An 18,627-nucleotide genomic window follows, 5' to 3' on the forward strand; every position below is an offset into this window, starting at 1 on the left:
GGGGAGGCCCACGGTGGAAGTAACTAGAGAGTGATGGATGAGAGATGATTGCATCGGTGATCGATGAGAGATGATTGATTGCATTGGAAGGTATCTGATACAAAATAGTTAAAAAGGAGGAATGAAGCTCAGGAAAGCTCTTACAGAAATTGACATTCGTGTAAGTGTTAAAACTTTAGTGAGAAGACACAGGTAGAAGAACAGCTGGGTACAGCAAAAGAAGGATCAAGGGGTTCGGATGAAGGGGAAGAGCATCTGGGAAATGGTTAATTTGCATTCTGCAAAGATAAATTTGATTAGGTAGATGAATTCAAAAATGGAGGAGCAGGAAGCAAGGAGGCTTGTGTGTTTTGTGATTATCCACAATGCAGACAATGACTTTAATAATATAGGCACCATTGAGGATAATCTTTTCCGATGTCCCAACTACTGGGACTAGAACTGACCAAGGACCTTGACCTGGTGCACTCTGAAAGTGGACATGGCATCAGCCATTTTCTCTGGGGGCTCCCAGCATTTCAGGGATATGAAGACAAGCCAGTTCCTGACCAACAAGGACAAGCCCTGATAATGAACTTGCACTCCAAACTCCCAAATTACAAGGCCTGAACACTCTCTGAGCTCCTTTGATCAAGACTAGTGCTCTACCACTTTGAGCCCCAGCTCTACTTCCGGTTTTATGGTGGCTAATTAGAGATCAAAGTCTCACCAATTTTCCTACCCAGCCTGGCTTAGAGCCACAAGTCTCAGATCTCAACCTTCTGAGTAGCTAGGATTAGAGGTATGAGCCACCAACACCCAACATAAGCACTCTCTTTTAAAAAAACAAACTAGTGTTTGAGATTTAATCCCATAATTTTTTTTGGTAGGTTTTGGGGTTTGAACTCTGGGCTTGGGTGCTGTCCCTGCGCTCTTCAGCGAGTGCTTTACTGCTTGAGCCACAGAGCCACTTCCGGTTTTCTAGTGGTTTATTGGAGATGAAAGTCTCATGGACTTTTCTGCCTGGGCTGACTTTGAACCGTATCCTCAGATCTCAGCCTCCTGAGTAGCTAGGATTACAGGCATGAGCCACCGGCGCCTGGCTATAAATTTCGTTTTTATCCCAGTATATGACAAAGAAATACAGAGACTGGTCTATACTTTTACTTTGGAGGAACTATGGACTGAATAAGCCAACCTAGGAGAAATTAGTTATCCAACCATGTTTCCCTTTATGGTTGAAGAAGGTATAGTGAAAAACTGGAGGAGTGATATGCTATTTGATTGCTGAGAAGATTGATCATAGAAACTGCATCCAGTGTGAATGGAACTACTCCAGTATAAGTATACAGGTTGATCCATTGTAACAATGAGATGTAAAAAACACTACATTGAAAACAAACTTTACAATATCGGTGGCTTGAGGGGAGGAGTTGTGGAGGTGGGAGGGAAGGGATGGTAGGGGAAAACAAAGGAGGAGGCAACAATGCTCAATAGGAAATGTGTTCATTACCTTGCTCATGTAACTGTAACCTCTCAGTACAGCATTTTTACAATACAAAAAAAACAAACAAAAAAGAAGGTATGGGAATGTCAGAATGTAAATGCCATCTAAATGACTAAAATCATTTAAATGATTCTCTAAATCTGTGGTAATTGTGTTGCTTATATGGAATGTAGAAGATTTACCTCTGTATGCATGCTGTATAATTTGGATTTGTTAGATGGCATTGGCTTTCCAGGTGAAACAAATGCAGTTACAGTGAGCCCTCCTGACTGCTTGTCCCCTCGATATAAGATCAGGAAAGTGAAATGAGTTCCAAAGAAGCTGAACACTCTGGGATCCAATTCCTGTGAACCTTCCTTGTGGAAAAGACAGAGCCATTTTCGGCTTATTCATAAGGGTATTCTCTACCTAACTGGAAGGGGAGGGGTCCCTGGGATTAGCCTTGTTTGAACTACTGGATTTTTGTTTTAGTGTCTTGCAAGGATTTTTTTTAATAAAGTTTATTCACATTTTCATCAATTCTTAGGTTTCCCTCACACACAATTTTCTATCCCTTCTACTACTACCTTTGCCCTTTAGCAATTCAAATTTTACTTCTCTGTGGATACCACGCCTGACAATCTGAAACATAGTTTATTTCAACAATCTGGTTTGACTATCCCTTAGAGATGGAACCTTCCATCTCCACCTTGCTCTTCACAAGTAAATGGAGCAAATTGTATAATCTTACTCTCCCTCCTGGCTTCCTGTGTTGGTCTTCTGATATAACCTTCTTGACACAGCAGAGCTTTTTCTCATTATTCACTCCCTGTAGTCCTTCTGGAATGGGCTACTTGGATCAAATCATTATTTACTCCATTATCTCTCTGTGAACATGACTTGAGTTATCTTTATTTTTTTCCTAAAGCAAGGAAGACTCATCCCCATTCTCCTTTCCTAACTGGCTTCCTTCTTTGACCTAAAAACTACAGTCTATTAAGTGAACTGACACACTCTTAACTATAACAGGAAGTGTCTAAACTATCCAATTCATCTTAATAAAAATAATGCTCAATCCAAAAAGTGGGGAAAATATTCACCATTTCCACAATTGAGTTAATAGGATGAAACCAGCAAGAGTATTTCAAGAGTACAACACATTATTTCTTGCACAATGAACTATCTTTGTGTATAGATAGCAAAGAGAAAGCTGATATTTTATTTAATTACTTATTGTTCTTCAGACTCAATCTTTGATAACTTAAAAAAACCTTAGTTCTGAGAACATCTATATTTTGTTTTCGAGGTAATCGTTGCTAACCGCAAATGATCTCACTTATACTCTTGACTACTTTCACCTTTAAAACATTTCTGGTTCAAAATAGTCTGCTGTTTCTATTTCTGTCATAATTCTTACATCAATTTTCTTTCTTTGGAGTAACACATTTGAAGAATGGAGATATTTTCTGTCCTTTAGCCACTTCTCCAATATTCCTGCTAACTCAATTTGATGTCTTTAACCTTTGTCTCCCTATGTACTTGTCATAACCTCTTAATTGATGGTCATGCCTCAAGCCTCCAGGCACCAAATCCATTCACTTTAATTTGATCAATAATTATTGAATATCTATCATTGGCCAGGAATTGTTCAGTGTCCCTGGGAGGCAACAGTAAAAAGACAAACAAGGTCCAAATCTCCTGACTTGCCAGCTCTGTACTGTGGTTCTCAGCCTAACCAGGCATCGCAGTCACCTGAAGCTCTTTCAGCTGAGAGCCAATTTGTTTTTATGTTTATTTTAATAAGCTGTACAAATGACTGTGTGAGACACACAGTGAGAAACGCGGTCTTCCCTGGCACAGCTCTCAGGTGTCTTCCTAATCCATTGGTGTCTTCACGTTACTTTCTCACAAACGAAAGCACAGAGGCTCTTCCTTCGCCACTTTCAGTCAGTCTCAGTTTTGCTTTGTAGTCTGATCTTTGCCACTTATCCGTGCCATTTCTCAAATTCAGATCTTCACATCCTGCATGTTCCCACCCACCTGCTTGGCATTTCACCCATGCCTTGAAACGATTGAAGACTATAAGCTATGCTGATCACACTCCCTTTTGTGCATGCTTAATATATTTTATAGCCTATCAGAGACATTAAGGGGGGCATTTATTGTGTGTTCTTTTGTTTGTGCTGAGGGTCTAAAGTTGGCTTACAAATAATTGATCTGGTGATCTAGTCCATCCTATGTTTCAAACTAAAGCAGTGAAGGGGGTGACTGAAGAAAAGAGGTACAGGGGATTTCTTCAGATAATAATAAGTAGTGATAGGTATAGATACTCCTTCATCTTCAGTTAAATGTGAGAAACTTCTAGACTAGGAAGCATCTAAGTGGAAATATTTGTTAAAAGAAGCAACCGTACTTTCCCTACATCAAGTAGGTAAATTCTGACTTTCCTGTTTTTAAAGGGCTCAGAACAAAGCTTAAGTGGGAGACTAATGGAGGGTCACCTTGGAGGGTCACCTTGTTTACCCAGCATTCTGTGGGGCTTACAGGCTGGTGCTCCCTGGACAAACTCCTACAGTCAGTGGGTACAGATATGTGGTTCCAACAAGATTGCCTGTGACTGAGCCGAGTTCAGAATCAATTCACTATGACCGTAATACTGTCCAACCTCTGCTAAAGACATGTTAAATTTCAAAAAATTAAAACTGTTACATCGTCATTTACATTAAGTACATTACCATTTTTCACTTGGAAGGGTTATCACAAGTTTTAATTTGCTTTTGGGGTATCATTTACCTTTTGGTGAGGCAGATATTTCACAAAATTAAGGGCAGAGTTCCACTCAGCCAATTACTTAATTATTTAAACACAGTTGATAATGGTGTAGGAGAGACTGAGAACTTCTTGGCGTGAACAGAGCTGCACATAACAAGCACAAGAGCTGAATTTTTGTTTTTGATGTTTCCTTACTACTTTAAAATTTATAGTAGTGGTAGTAGTATTGTTGATTATTCTTGACCCAAACTGTGTGAAATAAACCCATAAAGAAGGCAGGCTTGCTGAGTAGGAAAAAGGCATGCTGGGTTTTCTCACATGAGCACAACAGAAAAAAGAAAGACAGGATTAGCAGCCATCCACACATCCTAAATTTATTTAGATACAGTGGACACCATGGAAGGCAGCTGTGTTTGGGTTGCTCTGAGAGGGACCTGTTTAAAAAGATCATTTAGGAATTCTCTAGCTGGAAGGGCATGTATGGGGTATACCTTATAATCAAAGAATGCAGAGGAGTCACAATCACTCAGCCAGCCACCCACGGTGGACACATTGTCCAAGCCAATAAATGAGAAGTCTGGAAAGGTTGCCATTGTTCCTTTCCTAAATCAGTTAGAAGTAGCCCCAGAAAGTGAGAGGAAGAGGAAGAGAAGGGGAACAAGATAGACTAAAACCAAACCAAACCAAAACCAAACCAAAACCCAAACCAAACCACAAACAACCACCCAAACCCCTAAAACACCATACCTTAGAAACTGGTATAATACACATAACTAAGAGTGTGAATTGGACCAGAGTTGGAGGTGGAGAGGAATATTGAATCCGATAAGCAATTCAAATTTGTGTTAGATTAGATACATTATTATTTGTTTAGTGAAAATAACTGGAAAGATCAAAAGATTTGTCTCATGGTTCTGTCCAGAGTTATCAAATAGAGAAGATTTGCCATGCCACTGGTGTGCCTAATTAAAGTTATTTCCCACTTTAAATGCCAACTCATTTAAAAATGCCATAATTCATGTCTTCAGTAGACTAGGTGCTGATTTTACAGCGTGCTCTATCATTTTATTTCTCCAGAAGCATGAAAGGCATGAAAAGAGAGGAACACATGCTTTCTTTTGAATATTCCCCACCTCCTAGATCAGGAAATGCCCTCTCAGCCTTCAGCTGAGTTGAGAGTTGGCTCCCAGTGCTCTCTTCCAGTTGAACTGAGTTTAGCATGAGTTCTCTTTCCTATGAGCAGCACATGTCCCCTCTTCCAAAACGGTTTTTCTGGGATGACAGTTCACCATTGCCAGAACAACGTAACTCTTTTTCCTCTTATCCTTTAGAAGGTGTCTTTGCTGAACATCAGCCCAGAGCCAGACCCTAGTAGGTGACACAGGGAAGCCATAACCCCCTGTTTGCCACTGAGCACTTCCTCGAAACAGCAAATTGAACATAAAAGCTTTGATGTGGCATTATATCACTGTCTTCAAAAACAAAAATGAAATCTCAACTCTATGAGAAAATGTATTTTTTGACAAGGTGCCAAAAGGAGTTTCACTAGGCAGCAAATCTGTTCACATCAGAAGAGGAAATCCTCATTCTCCTTACCTTGTCTTTATTTGCGCCCCCCCCCCTTTCCCTCAGAAACAGGTGCACTATGGACTCAAGTATATTCATTTCCTCCAAACTTCATTCCTTCTGGGTGGACTGGTACCCCCCGCCCCCCAATGCTTGTGAGAAAGCTGTTGGATTTGCTTTTCCTCGTTTCCTGCTTTTAGGTGGTATGGTTCCCCACAGAGTTTTGCTCTCTAAACATGTTTTCTAATTTCCATTTTTATTTTTATAAATGATTCCCTAGGAGTTTCTCCCTGCCCCCCACATGTCCCTTCCCTTTTTAAAAAATTATTGTTTGCCTTCTTTCGTTCCCAGAAGAAAATCTCAAAATAAATTATTTCTACTTATATTCCTTTAATTTTGAAAAAAAAGTTTCTTAAATGAACTCAGGCATGACTATTCTAATTTATCAGCTTGATTCAGGCAAAGGGAGCTGGGCTTTAGCTTTGCATTCTTTTAAGTATTAGGTCAAGAACAGCTGTGGTTTTCCGGCTCTGTTCTTTTGTAGAGAAGTAAAAACATTATTTTAAATGTTTTATTCATTTTCATTTGTATTTTTTCCTTATTGTTTTTTATATGCAGGCTCACACTATGTAGTCTTAAACTCATGATCTTCCTGCCTCTTTGGGCTTCTAAATGTTTGTAGATACTACACCATGTTGTCCAACCTAAGTCATTTTCTTTTACATTGTTTCATATAAAAAGTTACTTTGTATCTTTCTCTCTCACATATGATCACCATCATCATCACCATCATCATCAGTTATATTGGATCAATGATTGGAAACTGTTGAACTGAGGTAATCAAAAACAGAAAAAAAAGAGTCAAGACAAGGAAAGCGATTTGCTTCCAGGTGCAGTTTTAGAATTCAGTTTCATTATTTTGGATATAAACATAAGTTTATACTAAAGAAGTAAGTAAGAGACTTACCAAAGAAATCAATATAACCGAGAAGCACTTTTTTGTTGCTTTCCAAAGAGTTTAAACAATCATTGATTCTTTCTCTAAAACATCTGCTTCATATCTGTCTACCCCATTCCACCTGCATAACTCTAACCCTAGTCCAAGTTACTGTCATCTCTTACCTAAAATTTTTCAATATCTTATATTTGTCTCTCTACGTTTACCTTTGGCCCTATTCCATCCCTTCTCATTGTAATAACTAAAATTGTATTTCATAAAACATAAAAATGCTTATGTTTCTTTTCCTTCACACCTTTCATTTGCTTTTGAGTTCAAAAGCCTTCACATGATCTGGAGAACTGTTCAGGACTTAGGTCCTTCAATTTCTTTCTCTCTGTCTCTCTCTCTGTCTCTCTCTCTGTCTCTCTCTCTGTCTCTCTCTCTGTCTCTCTCTCTCTGTCTCTGTCTTTCTCTCTGTCTCTCTCTCTGTCTCTGTCTCTGTCTCTCGCTCTCTCTCTCTCGCTCTCACTCTCTCGCTCTCTTGCTCTCTCACTCTTTCGTTCTCTCTCTCATATATATATGCCATATATTGCCATTTAACAAAGCAGATTTTTGAATACAGTGTATCTTGATCAATGTCACTCCTTTCCACATCCTCACCCATCTCTCCTCTACCCACACTTGTCTTAGTTCTTCTTATTTTGAAGGCTATATATGGCATTCTTGATTGCATCCTTCTCCCCTATGTCCCCTCTTGATTTGTCTGCCCCTTTTCCCATGGACCCACACCACCACTTTCAAAAACCTAGGTTCATTTTTATCCATTCTCTCAGTCACTACATCCAATTTACTTGCTCTTGTATAGATACTTGCTCCTTCTCCCTCCATCCTTTCTTCTTGCTTCTCCTCTTTTTCTTTTATCATTATCTCTCTCACTTCTTTCTTTTTTTATTCTGCCTCTCCTTCCCTCTCTCTCTTTTCTCCTCCTAGTCTTTCTTCATTTGTTTCAGTGACTAAATCTTTTCTCACACCCCCAAACTACAGTAGTTTGTTTGCGTAGAATTAAGTGTTTTTAGTGCCTGAAACTCCTCAGATGACATCATGGTGAAGTTGGTCCTTCTTAAATCTTACCTATTCGTGGGTATGATTTGGCGTACTTTCCCAGTGAGGCAGCTCTGGATGCTCCAGAGGGCAATAGTAGACATTGTCAGAACTTTTTAAGGCTTGAAATTAGAAGTGGCAAATGTTCACTTCTGGCTCATTCTCTTAGTGAGAGCATATTTTAGAGATGGCATAAGATATAAGTGTTTAGGTATTTACTTCAGTGGAGCCACCTAGGTTCCTGATACTGAGGCAGGTACCTAATTTAAATTGATCTAATTAATTAAAGAGAAGATTCACTGGGCATGACAATATATAGAAATTAGGGAAATAGGATATTGCTTTATTGACAGTACAGATTTTTTATGGGAGAAACAGACAAGTAAATCCAATCATCCCAGAATATTTCTTGGTGTGGGGATTAAACATCCCATTATTTTGTTCACCAGCTTTCTACAAACTCTATATAATTTACATTGACTCCATAATCAAAAAAGAGAGGCACATGCAAAAAACTGTAAATCACCTAAAGAAATATTTTTCAAGGTAGTTTCTTAAGCATTTTCCATGACATTTGTTGACAACTTGATGAGAAGGTTGAAGGCCAATATCAATTTCAAGCAAATATGGAGTATATTAATGACATCATCGTTATTACTAAAGTTGACATTATTATTCATGATCAACCATGATAGTTTGTTAGCTATCACTGGATAGCGAACCCAACAAAAGCAAAAATAAATAAGCAAGTAAACACATAGCAACCAAGTGAGCCTGAATGGATTTCAATGAGGCCTTAGTCTCCTGGAGATAGGTCATGAAGTTCTTCTATTGTTTATCACCTTACTCATTGTGTGACAGATGTGTTTGATGTTGACTATGTGCTAGGCACATAAGTCTTACTTACGGTTGAGCAGGTCATGAGTCCTTCCTTTAACAGGTGGCTCCTTTCTCTGCTAATTCTTCCGTTATGGTAGAAGCTCCTTTTACCCAATTAAATAAACCTAGGACAGAAACATAAAGAATAAAAAATGCATACAAATCCTATTGAGAGAAGTCTATTCATGTATTTTTTTTAAAAACACAGGTTAATGCTAAAGTGTTTGAAGTCATGAAAGATCCTTTCATGGATATTAAAGGACTATCTCTTACAAATTCCAAGTAACTTATAAGTCTTGGGAGAAAATTAAATATGATATTTAGAAACTTTTTTAATCTTTAGGCTTTCCAAAGACAGGCTTCCTACAAACATTATTGAATCTGGCAGAAATTTTGGACAATGCAGTGATATTTAAAGAGGTCACATTCCTTGATCAAAAAATATCTCAGAGTGATTACTAGATAGCTTATAGGTTAATTAAGTAATCTTCATAAAGAAAAGTTTACATTTGAAATAAGTTTATTTACTACCAGTCCAAACCACATATTTGGTCTAAACTGCTATGTACAAAATGGAATAAAATTATTTTCTCTTATATAATAAATATCACAAATATAATTTTCTTTAATATAAACTTAAATATTATAGCATTAACATTTCACTATGCATTAGTATTTTGTACATATTAAAACTTTCAGAGTATTTTCCTCTTATTTTGAAGAAAATACTCATTTAAAAATAAATTTCAGTATGTTTTAAAATTAATTACAAGTTAATACTTCACATATTTACTTTTTTCTATTTATCATCTCAAGAATTATGATTATATCATACATATATATGATAAAATTCATATAAAAATAAAGGTTAGTGGATAGAAGAAATCAATTTATAGAAAATTCCCTTTAAACCTGACATTTGGTTTTAGTAACACTTCTAAATATCTACGGACACTGTCTTTAATAAAACATTTTTATCTGCAAAATTGAAGTGGAAATTGCTTGTTAATGTCTACCTAATAGCCCTTCTCGTTCCCAACAGCTAAGACATATCTCATTTCAGAGTAGAATTAACTAGCAAATGACAATTCCCAGAATTTATGGCTTTTATCTAGTTTGTATCAAAACCTAGCTTTAAAGTCAAGCTAACTTCATTCAAGATAGGCATTTATGCCAGTTGGTATTTATAAAAGTGGGGGAAAAAAGCCTTTCTTGTCTTCTTTTCAATTTTATTCAATTATGGAAATCAGTTTGTCTTGATTCTTTCAAGTTATAATGTTTACTTTTTAATGTGTAGGCTAAAGGAATCATTAAAGCATCAGCTTACTCTTACAGAAAACAAATATCTATGAATAATTTTGTTTCTTGTTGTCATTTTTACATTTTTATTTTATTTTCATCATATTTTAAAAGAAACCCTTACCTAGCATTTTATAAAAGAGTCCATAGAAGGGTTTTGAAACTATAAAATGGCATTTATACCTTTAAAGAAAAATCAGTATACTGAAAAGCTGTTATTTGATCAAGTTAAGACAAGAAGGCAAAATATAACACACTTCATCATGCTTATAAAGCATACTTATTCATAAGTAAAAAGCAGATATTTCTTGTAGTGAGTCAATTCTGCTGCTAGCCAGCCAATAGATACCTACTTTTCTCTTTTCACTCCAGTCCTGTAAATCTCTCATTTTCTCTGCCTTATAGCAATCAATAAATCACATCCCAGACATTAGGGCTCAAGGTTCATTCTAAAATAACCAACAAGGTTTTGTCCCTCTATAAAGTTGCTCTGTGATATATTAAGTGTATAGGAGCTGGTGGTTTGGGATGTAACAAATGTGTGTTAGGAAATTTCCTGTGAACATTCCCCCATGAATCTTATTCCTGGTCTTTGTCACGTAAGGGAATTATGAAGGTTTGTTCAAGCCATGTTTAAATTTTATTGTACTCTCCAAATATAAGGCCGAAAGTGCTTGTAATTGGCTGTAAACTCATAAGAGGAAAAGGATTATGTGTATATTATGTCTATGTTACATACAATGAGGAAGTGCAGTGAAATGGGAGATAGATTTTTTTTTGAATTAGAACAAAGATTGAAGTATGAACTTAACCAATAGGCAAGTCACTTTGCTTCCTCGTGCCATTCGCTTCCTCATTGTAAGGTGAAAAGAATACAGTCCTAGGTTTAGCTGCTTACTTCTAGAAATCTAGATCTAGAAAAAAATCTAGATCTCTTTCACAAACTGCTCTCAGTATCAATGTCTTCTCACATGGTCTTGTTCTTTTTCCCAACTATTCACATCTTATCTCAGAGGTTACATCCTTGATATATATTTCACTCACTTCCCCTTGTTCATTCTAGGAAAAAAAAACATTCATTTATTTTATTTTTCCATGTAATTTTGCTTCTTTACTTTATACCAAGGATTATCAGACGACAACTCAGGAACAAACCTAAACTGTCACTTATTTTTATATTTTAATAATGAGAAGTTTGTTAGAGCATCGTTATATTTGTTTAGGTGTTGTCTATAACTGCTTTTGCTTTATGACTTCACCGTTTTGTAGATAAATCAGAGACCACATGGTTTTGAAAACCTAATATATTTACTCTGTGACCCTTTATATCAACAGTTTGCCAGCTGCTGCTTTAGAAAATTTACTTTTTAATGATACACATCAAGTCAGTCCCAAGACGAATTGCTTTCTTTGTTGATATAGGTACATTTACTTATTTTTAATATTTTTTGGCTGGTTGTGGGGTCTGAACTCTGGGCCTGGGCACTGTTCCTCAGCTCTTCAGCTGTTGTACCACTTGAGCCACAGAACCACTTCTGTCATTTTCTGCTTATGTGGTGCTGAGGAATTGAACCCAGGGCCTAATGCATCCAAGGCAAGCACTCTACCAGTGAGCCACCTTCCCAGCCCTACTTATATTTAAAATTATATTGGTCCTATAAAGATAGAAACTATTTTATATCTATTAAGATGTGACTAGAGATTTTCCAGTTTAGGTTATGTATCTGTACAATCAGAGTTGTCTCACATACATACTACTATAAGAAAGAGACCTCATAACAAATGAGCTTTTCATGAAGCTCATACATTATGGACTTTATAAAACATGCATAAATTAAAGAACCATTTGTCCCACATTAAAATACTTCAGTGACACATGAGTAATATGTACGCAAAGGCTAGAGAACTAATTATGAGGGTATTACTAACTTTTTACTCAATTACTTTTGGCATCATCTCTGATGCATGTCGGGTTTGTTGTGTATTATTACTCCCCTCCCATCTATCTACTTTGCATAAACAATATATCAGAAAGCATTTTACAGTGAATGCCCACAAGCTCCTGGCCTTGAAGAGCTTATTCGCCTAATTGTGCATCCCTTGTGGATTTTTCATAATACTTTACAGATCTAATTTAAATACTTTTTACAAATTCATCAAATACATTCTCCGAGGCACATTTACTCAGCTTACTTTTGAAACTTCTAATGAATTCTCTCGATATGTAATTTTATACTGAGCATCATGATTTGAATTAAATATTATTGAACAAGGTGTTCATTATTGGATGTGAATTATAATTAGAATGATAGGCAACCTTAACTATGATAATAGTTTTAGTCAATTTCCTATGGGACTTTCAGTTTTCAATCCAGTACAAAGACCAATACCCTTTGCTAAAAGTCTGTTATAAGGGTTACAAGTAAATTAAGCAATGTCAGCTCTAGCTGCTTAAAAGCTAGGATTATCAGATACAATTTAACTCTTAAAATGCAAATAGCAGGCTGTCATGGTGCTGTAAATCAGCAATGTGGGATAGCTGACCTGCTTTATACGCACTTTAGCATCCTGATATTGAGAGATGACCTAGATTTTCCAAGAACCACATGTGAACCCTGCAAATGGTCTCTGTATCTGTCGATTTCACATATGCATCAACAGAAGCAACAAAAGTAGGCTTAAAGAAAATCAGACTCCCTGACACGTTTTCTTTTAATAGGTTCTTATCTTTAATTTTACAAAGACATAGTTTATGTAGATGAGATGATTCTTTGATAGAATTATGGCATTTTTCTTTTCAAACATTTTCAAAGGTAGTTCTTACTCTTCACATGAATAAGGAATAAATATGCACCAAAAGAAAGGAAAAATATACTGTAATCAGGTATATTTTTTGTACTTTTATCTCCTAGGTATTTCAACAGAATGTGATATGAATCTTCCAGAGTCTAGTGGCTTTCATTTTACAGAGACCAGACTGTAAAGGGGAAACTACAGTTATGTTTACAAATATGTATTGTCTTATCATAAACGACCTAGTGTGAGGCTCTACACATAGGAATTCATTAAATGATGTCCCCCTTATTTTTTATGAATAATAATACATCGGTTATGGTGAGTGAATATATTAATTTCTCTTCCTTTTTCTATCTCTACAGCTTCATTTGTAACTTAATTTCCTGTCTTTCACTGTACTCCACCTCAAAGTAGCATCCAGTGGAGATTCAATTCAGGAATAAGGAAAAGCTCCTGTCAAGATGCTACTTAAAACCACTATTTTCCACATGGTTTGCTGTCAACATTTGGGAAATGTGTACACCAGAGCATAGCACGTTTATGTCATGTGTATGACACAGATTGTCACAATGTTTTCAAAAACTAAAGCTGGGTCAGCTTATCACACATTGCCTATTTCCTGTAATTTTGTCAACCAATAATCAGGCCAGGACTATTGTTTTTTTACCCTAAGTTCTCCTTGCAAAAAGACACTGCAAGTCCATTCCCAAATGATGTCTGCTGTTGCATTCTATGCTCTCTCTTTGTTAATGTCAGAATCCACATGAAAACAGGATTGCTCTTCCTACTACAGCAATATAGGAATTATCTCTCCTTAACTTACTTTGAATGTATGGTTGGTATGTGCAAGTTGTGTGTGTGTGTGTGTGTGTGTGTGTGTGTGTGTGTGTGTGTGTGTGTGTGTGTGTGTGTGTGTGTGTGTGTGTGTGTGTGTGGACAAAGTTATATGTATATGAAAAGAGAAGATACAAGACTTGTTACAGGGTTGCAGACTATAGGCAAAATTGCCCATGCCCAAGTAGCTGAATGAACTTTCATTGTGAGGAAAAATAGCAAACATATCTAAAGCTGTTGACAAGGGCCATATGAATCAAAGACTGCCTTCAAAACATAGCATTTAAAAGAAAGCATTCCTCCTATTTTAGAGATGTAGGGAAAAGTAGGGATAGCCTGTTAGCCCATATTATGTCATACTGGAGATGATTTGTTTGCTTATTTTATATATTTCTTTTGGTTGAAAGGGACTCAGCATCTGAAACCTATAGACACTTATTTTCCATTTAGAACTGATGTCTCATTTTGTCCATGATTTTAAAGATTTTTTCCAAGAAAGTCACATAGAAGTGTTCCATTCTTACTGACACTTTTTAAAAATTCTTTTTTTAAATAAGTTTTTTTTATTGTGAAAATATTGTACAGATGGGTTACAATTACATGAACAAGGTAATGAGTACACATACAGCTCCCCTAGGACCCAGCAATCCCACTTTTGGGCATTTACCCGAATGATGACAAACAAGACCATACTAAAGCTACCAGCACAACTATGTTTATTGCAGCATTATTTACCATAGCTAAGATATGGAACCAACCCAGATGCCCCTCAGTAGATGAATGGATCAAGAAAAGGTGGTATATATACACAATGGAATTCTATGCCTCCATCAGAAAGAATGACATTGCCCCATTTGTTAGGAAATGGAAAGGCTTTGAAAAAATTATATTAAGTGAAGTAAGCCAGGCCCAAAGAAACATAGGTCCCATGGTTTCCTTTATTTGTAATAGCTAGTATATATCTGAGGCAAGCAGAAAAGGTCAGATAAGTTGATGTTAAGCGAAATGAACCCCAAGATAAGGACATAAGTGGTTTTTTTTCTTTCTTGCTATTGTCTCTAAGGTATTTATAAGGTACCATGTGATTTTTTTTGTTGCTTTGTATGTCCCTCCCCCATGGTATAACCCCTGTTTTCACTGTATTTGATGTTGGTATAATTTGTGGAAGGGAAAGGAAAAACAAATAAATAGGGATACAGGTTGACCCATGGCAACAATGAGATATACAAGATGCTATGTTGAAAAAATGAACTTTACAATTTAGGCTGGGGGGTGGATGGAAGGATGGAGGGGAGGGTGGATGGAGGGTGAGTGGAGAACAATACTTGATAAAAATGTATTCATTACCTTGCTCATGTGATTATAACCCCTCTGTACTGTATTTTCACAATCAAAATTTATTTTTTAAAAAAGAATTGTGGTCTCCTCCTTTGTTTTTCCCCTACCATCCCTTCCCCCCCTTCAAAACTACACTTCTCTCTCCCCCTTCCTAAATTGTAAATTTCGTTTTTTGACATAGTGTCTTCTACATCTCATTGTTGCAATGGGTCAACCTGTAACCCTATTTAAACAATTGGTTTTTTTTCCTATAGTTAAGATATAGAACCAACCCAGATGCCCCTCAATAGATGAATGGATCAAGAAAAGGTGGTATATATACACAATGGAATTATATGCCTCCATCAGAAAGAATAACATTGCCCCATTTTTTAGGAAATGGAAAGACTTGGAAAACAATATATTAAGTGAAGTAAGCCAGGCCCAAAGAAACATAGGTCCCATGGTTTCCCTTATTTGCAATAGCTAGTATATATCTGAGTCAAGCAGAAAAGGTCAGATAAGATGATGTTAAGCAAAATGAACCTCAAGGTAAGGACATAAGTGGTTTTTTCTTTCTTGCTATTGTTTCTCACGTATTTATAAGGTACCCCGTGATTTTTTGTTACTTTGTATGTCCCTCTCCCACTGTATAACTCCTGTTAAAAACTCTTTATGGAAAGAAATGGGGGTTTCTGCATAATCCCTGTTGCCTGAGTTATTAGGAGGAAAAAAACAAAAAAGAAAATCCAATTTGTCTTTTTCTTCACAGAGGTATCCCCAGATGTGCAGGAAATATCACCTGCCCCATAAAGGTTATTTCAGAAATCTACAATGTGGCAGATTGAGCTGAGGCCAAGTCATAATGTATAGGAATTTTGGATAAACCATGGTAAATACTTATTTTTGCATGCATAGAGATACTCAAAAAAGGAAGAAAAATACCTATAAATGAACAATAAAGATGTGAACTATGAGGTAGAGGTGAAAGCATATTAGTTGGTGCCTTAGGTATGCAGAGGGGCAGCTGCAGATCTAGGCCTTGGCAAAGACCTATGTGTTAATGTCTACGTAGGGATGAAACTGGTCTTTCGGAACAAGACAGGGAGCAGGAACGGGGGGGCTCAACCCCCAGGAGTTCTTCTTCACTAGGACACAGGAACTTTACTTAAAGACTCCCCTGGGAAGCACTGAGGCAAAACTTCATCTGGCTTTGGATGGAAATTAAAAGCTGAGCTATTCACATATTGAAATTTAATGTGTGTGAACTAGAGAGAAAAAAGATGCCAAAATGAGCAATTCATGTAAAAAGATTTTCTTAAAAATCATTGGGTTCTTGAGATAAACCATTTACAAAACTTTTCAGTAGGTATAATTCTACAACTCAGGGAGTAAAGATTTTCACAGGGGAAAAAGTACAGGAGATAAAGGCACAAATATCATCTTATCCACATAAGCAACAAATAAATGACTATGGGATACAGTATATCAACAATTAAAAGAATTAGAATCCAATTAAACCTGAACTACAGCATGTTTTTTTTTAATTGTATTTTATTTTATTTGAGAACATACTGTACAGAGGGGCTACAATTACATGGGCAGGATAATGCATACATTTCTTACCAAGCATTGCAGCCTCCTCCTTTGTTTACCCTTCACTTCCCTTCCCCGCCTCCCCCCTCCCCCCACCCAATTTTACCCCCCTCCCCCCACCCAATTATATCCCCCTCCCCCCCCCACACCGACATTGTAAAGCTGGTTTTGACATGACATTTTGTACTTCTCATTGTTGCAACAGGTCCACCTGAATCCTTAAACGACTTGTTTGTCCCCATCTCCTCCACATGTTATACTGACATCAAATATAGTGAAGGCGGGGGTTACACTGTGGGGGAGGGACATACAAAGCAACAAAGAAATAATCTTATAAATGCGTTAGAAACACATGCATGAAAGAAACGAAAACATTAAAATACATATTTAAGGGTTCATTTTCCTGACATCACATTATCTGACCTTTTCCGCTTGACTCATACCTATACTAGATATTGTAAATAAGGGAAACCATGGGACCTATGCTTCTTTGGGCCTGGCTTACTTCACTTAATATAATTTTTTCCAAACCTTTCCATTTCCTAACAAATGGGGAAATGTCATTCTTTCTGATGGAGGCATAGAATTCCATTGTGTATATATACCACATTTTCTTGATCCATTCATCTACTGAGGGGCATCTGGGTTGGTTCCATATCTTAGCTATGGTAAATAATGCTGCAATAAACATAGTTGTGTACAGCATGTTTTTAAAGTAACTAAAATATTTGAGTTTAAATTATATAGCATAGAGATTAACATGAAAGAAAATTATAGATTTTAATTGAAAAATAAAAAGAATAACAACATAAATGTGAGAAATATAGTCAAAAATGTGTACATCAAGGGCTGGTTTTAAAACAGATTCAATATTAGAACTTTGGGGCAGGTCATAAACTGAAAGCTAACTATGAGATTACTCAGCCCTCATTTTATGCTTAAATAAATATCTCCAATTGCATATCAGTCTGTTCTATGATAAGAAGGAAAAATTCTATGAAAGGTAATGAAGGAGATCTATTTTAAGGGAACTATTTACAAGAATTCTCTCTGAGAAATATTCAGTCCAGTCATGAATTAAGGGTGAGGTAGGTTAGACCAAGTAAATGGCAGATCTGAACATGAATGAACATGCATAGGCTATTGCTTAAAGAAGCATTTGGAAAGAGTTGAGGCACCAACAGAAAAGGAGGAGCCGTTGATTGAGAATGGAAATGCTCTGTGAACAGCTAGAGATGTTAACAGCTGCCATCATATTCATGTCCTTGGAAATGAGTTCTGGGCAATCTCAAAACACTAAATGGTTTTAATCCAATATATAATTGGTTAAAAGAGATATTTCCTTAGAGTTAAGATAATGACTTGGATGGAGGGAAGAATGGACATGGGAGGATGGATTAGAAAATCACGAGAGCCCATGGGAGATGGTGATAGCTTGCCTTTGATTTCCATTTTCAGTTTATAATAAACTCTAAATTTTCTATTATTCAATTATAACAAAAGAACTTTATTTGGGTACCAAGTTTATAAAAGCCTTTTCAGTACCATTTAAATTGCTAACTTTCTCTCAATGCAGTTTCTTCATTCATCTCTTTATTAAGGCTGGCACTGAAACTCCGTTTTCAATAATTCATAAAAAATAATTTTTACCAGTTACTTTCCTGGCACATGCATGAGATTGCTATTCGATTAACATATAATCCCTCATTTCCATATGCTTGACTGAGTAATTACTTTAGACTTTCCCCAATAAAATGCATTTGATATCTTTTCCTAAAATCACTTAAACATTAAAATTAGGTTCATATTCTGCACCTGAGATCTTTCTTCCTTCTCTAGGAAAAAAAGTATATTAACATCAGTCTTGAATATTTATTTAAAATTTCACGTATATTCATATGCCAAGTGTCCTAAGTCTTTTATTGCCTAAGCTTGGTTCACTAGTGAATCAGTAGTATTATAATATATTCTGATATATGTTTCCTGGAAAAATCAATTCAATTGGATTGGTAGTTTGTCTGAAATCTTAATAAAACATATATTTTAAAACTCATTTACTTAT

Source organism: Dipodomys merriami, unplaced genomic scaffold (assembly GCF_024711535.1).
Source record: "Dipodomys merriami isolate MVZ:Mamm:240054 unplaced genomic scaffold, mDipMer1.0.p SCAF_12, whole genome shotgun sequence".
NCBI lineage: Eukaryota > Metazoa > Chordata > Mammalia > Rodentia > Heteromyidae > Dipodomys > Dipodomys merriami.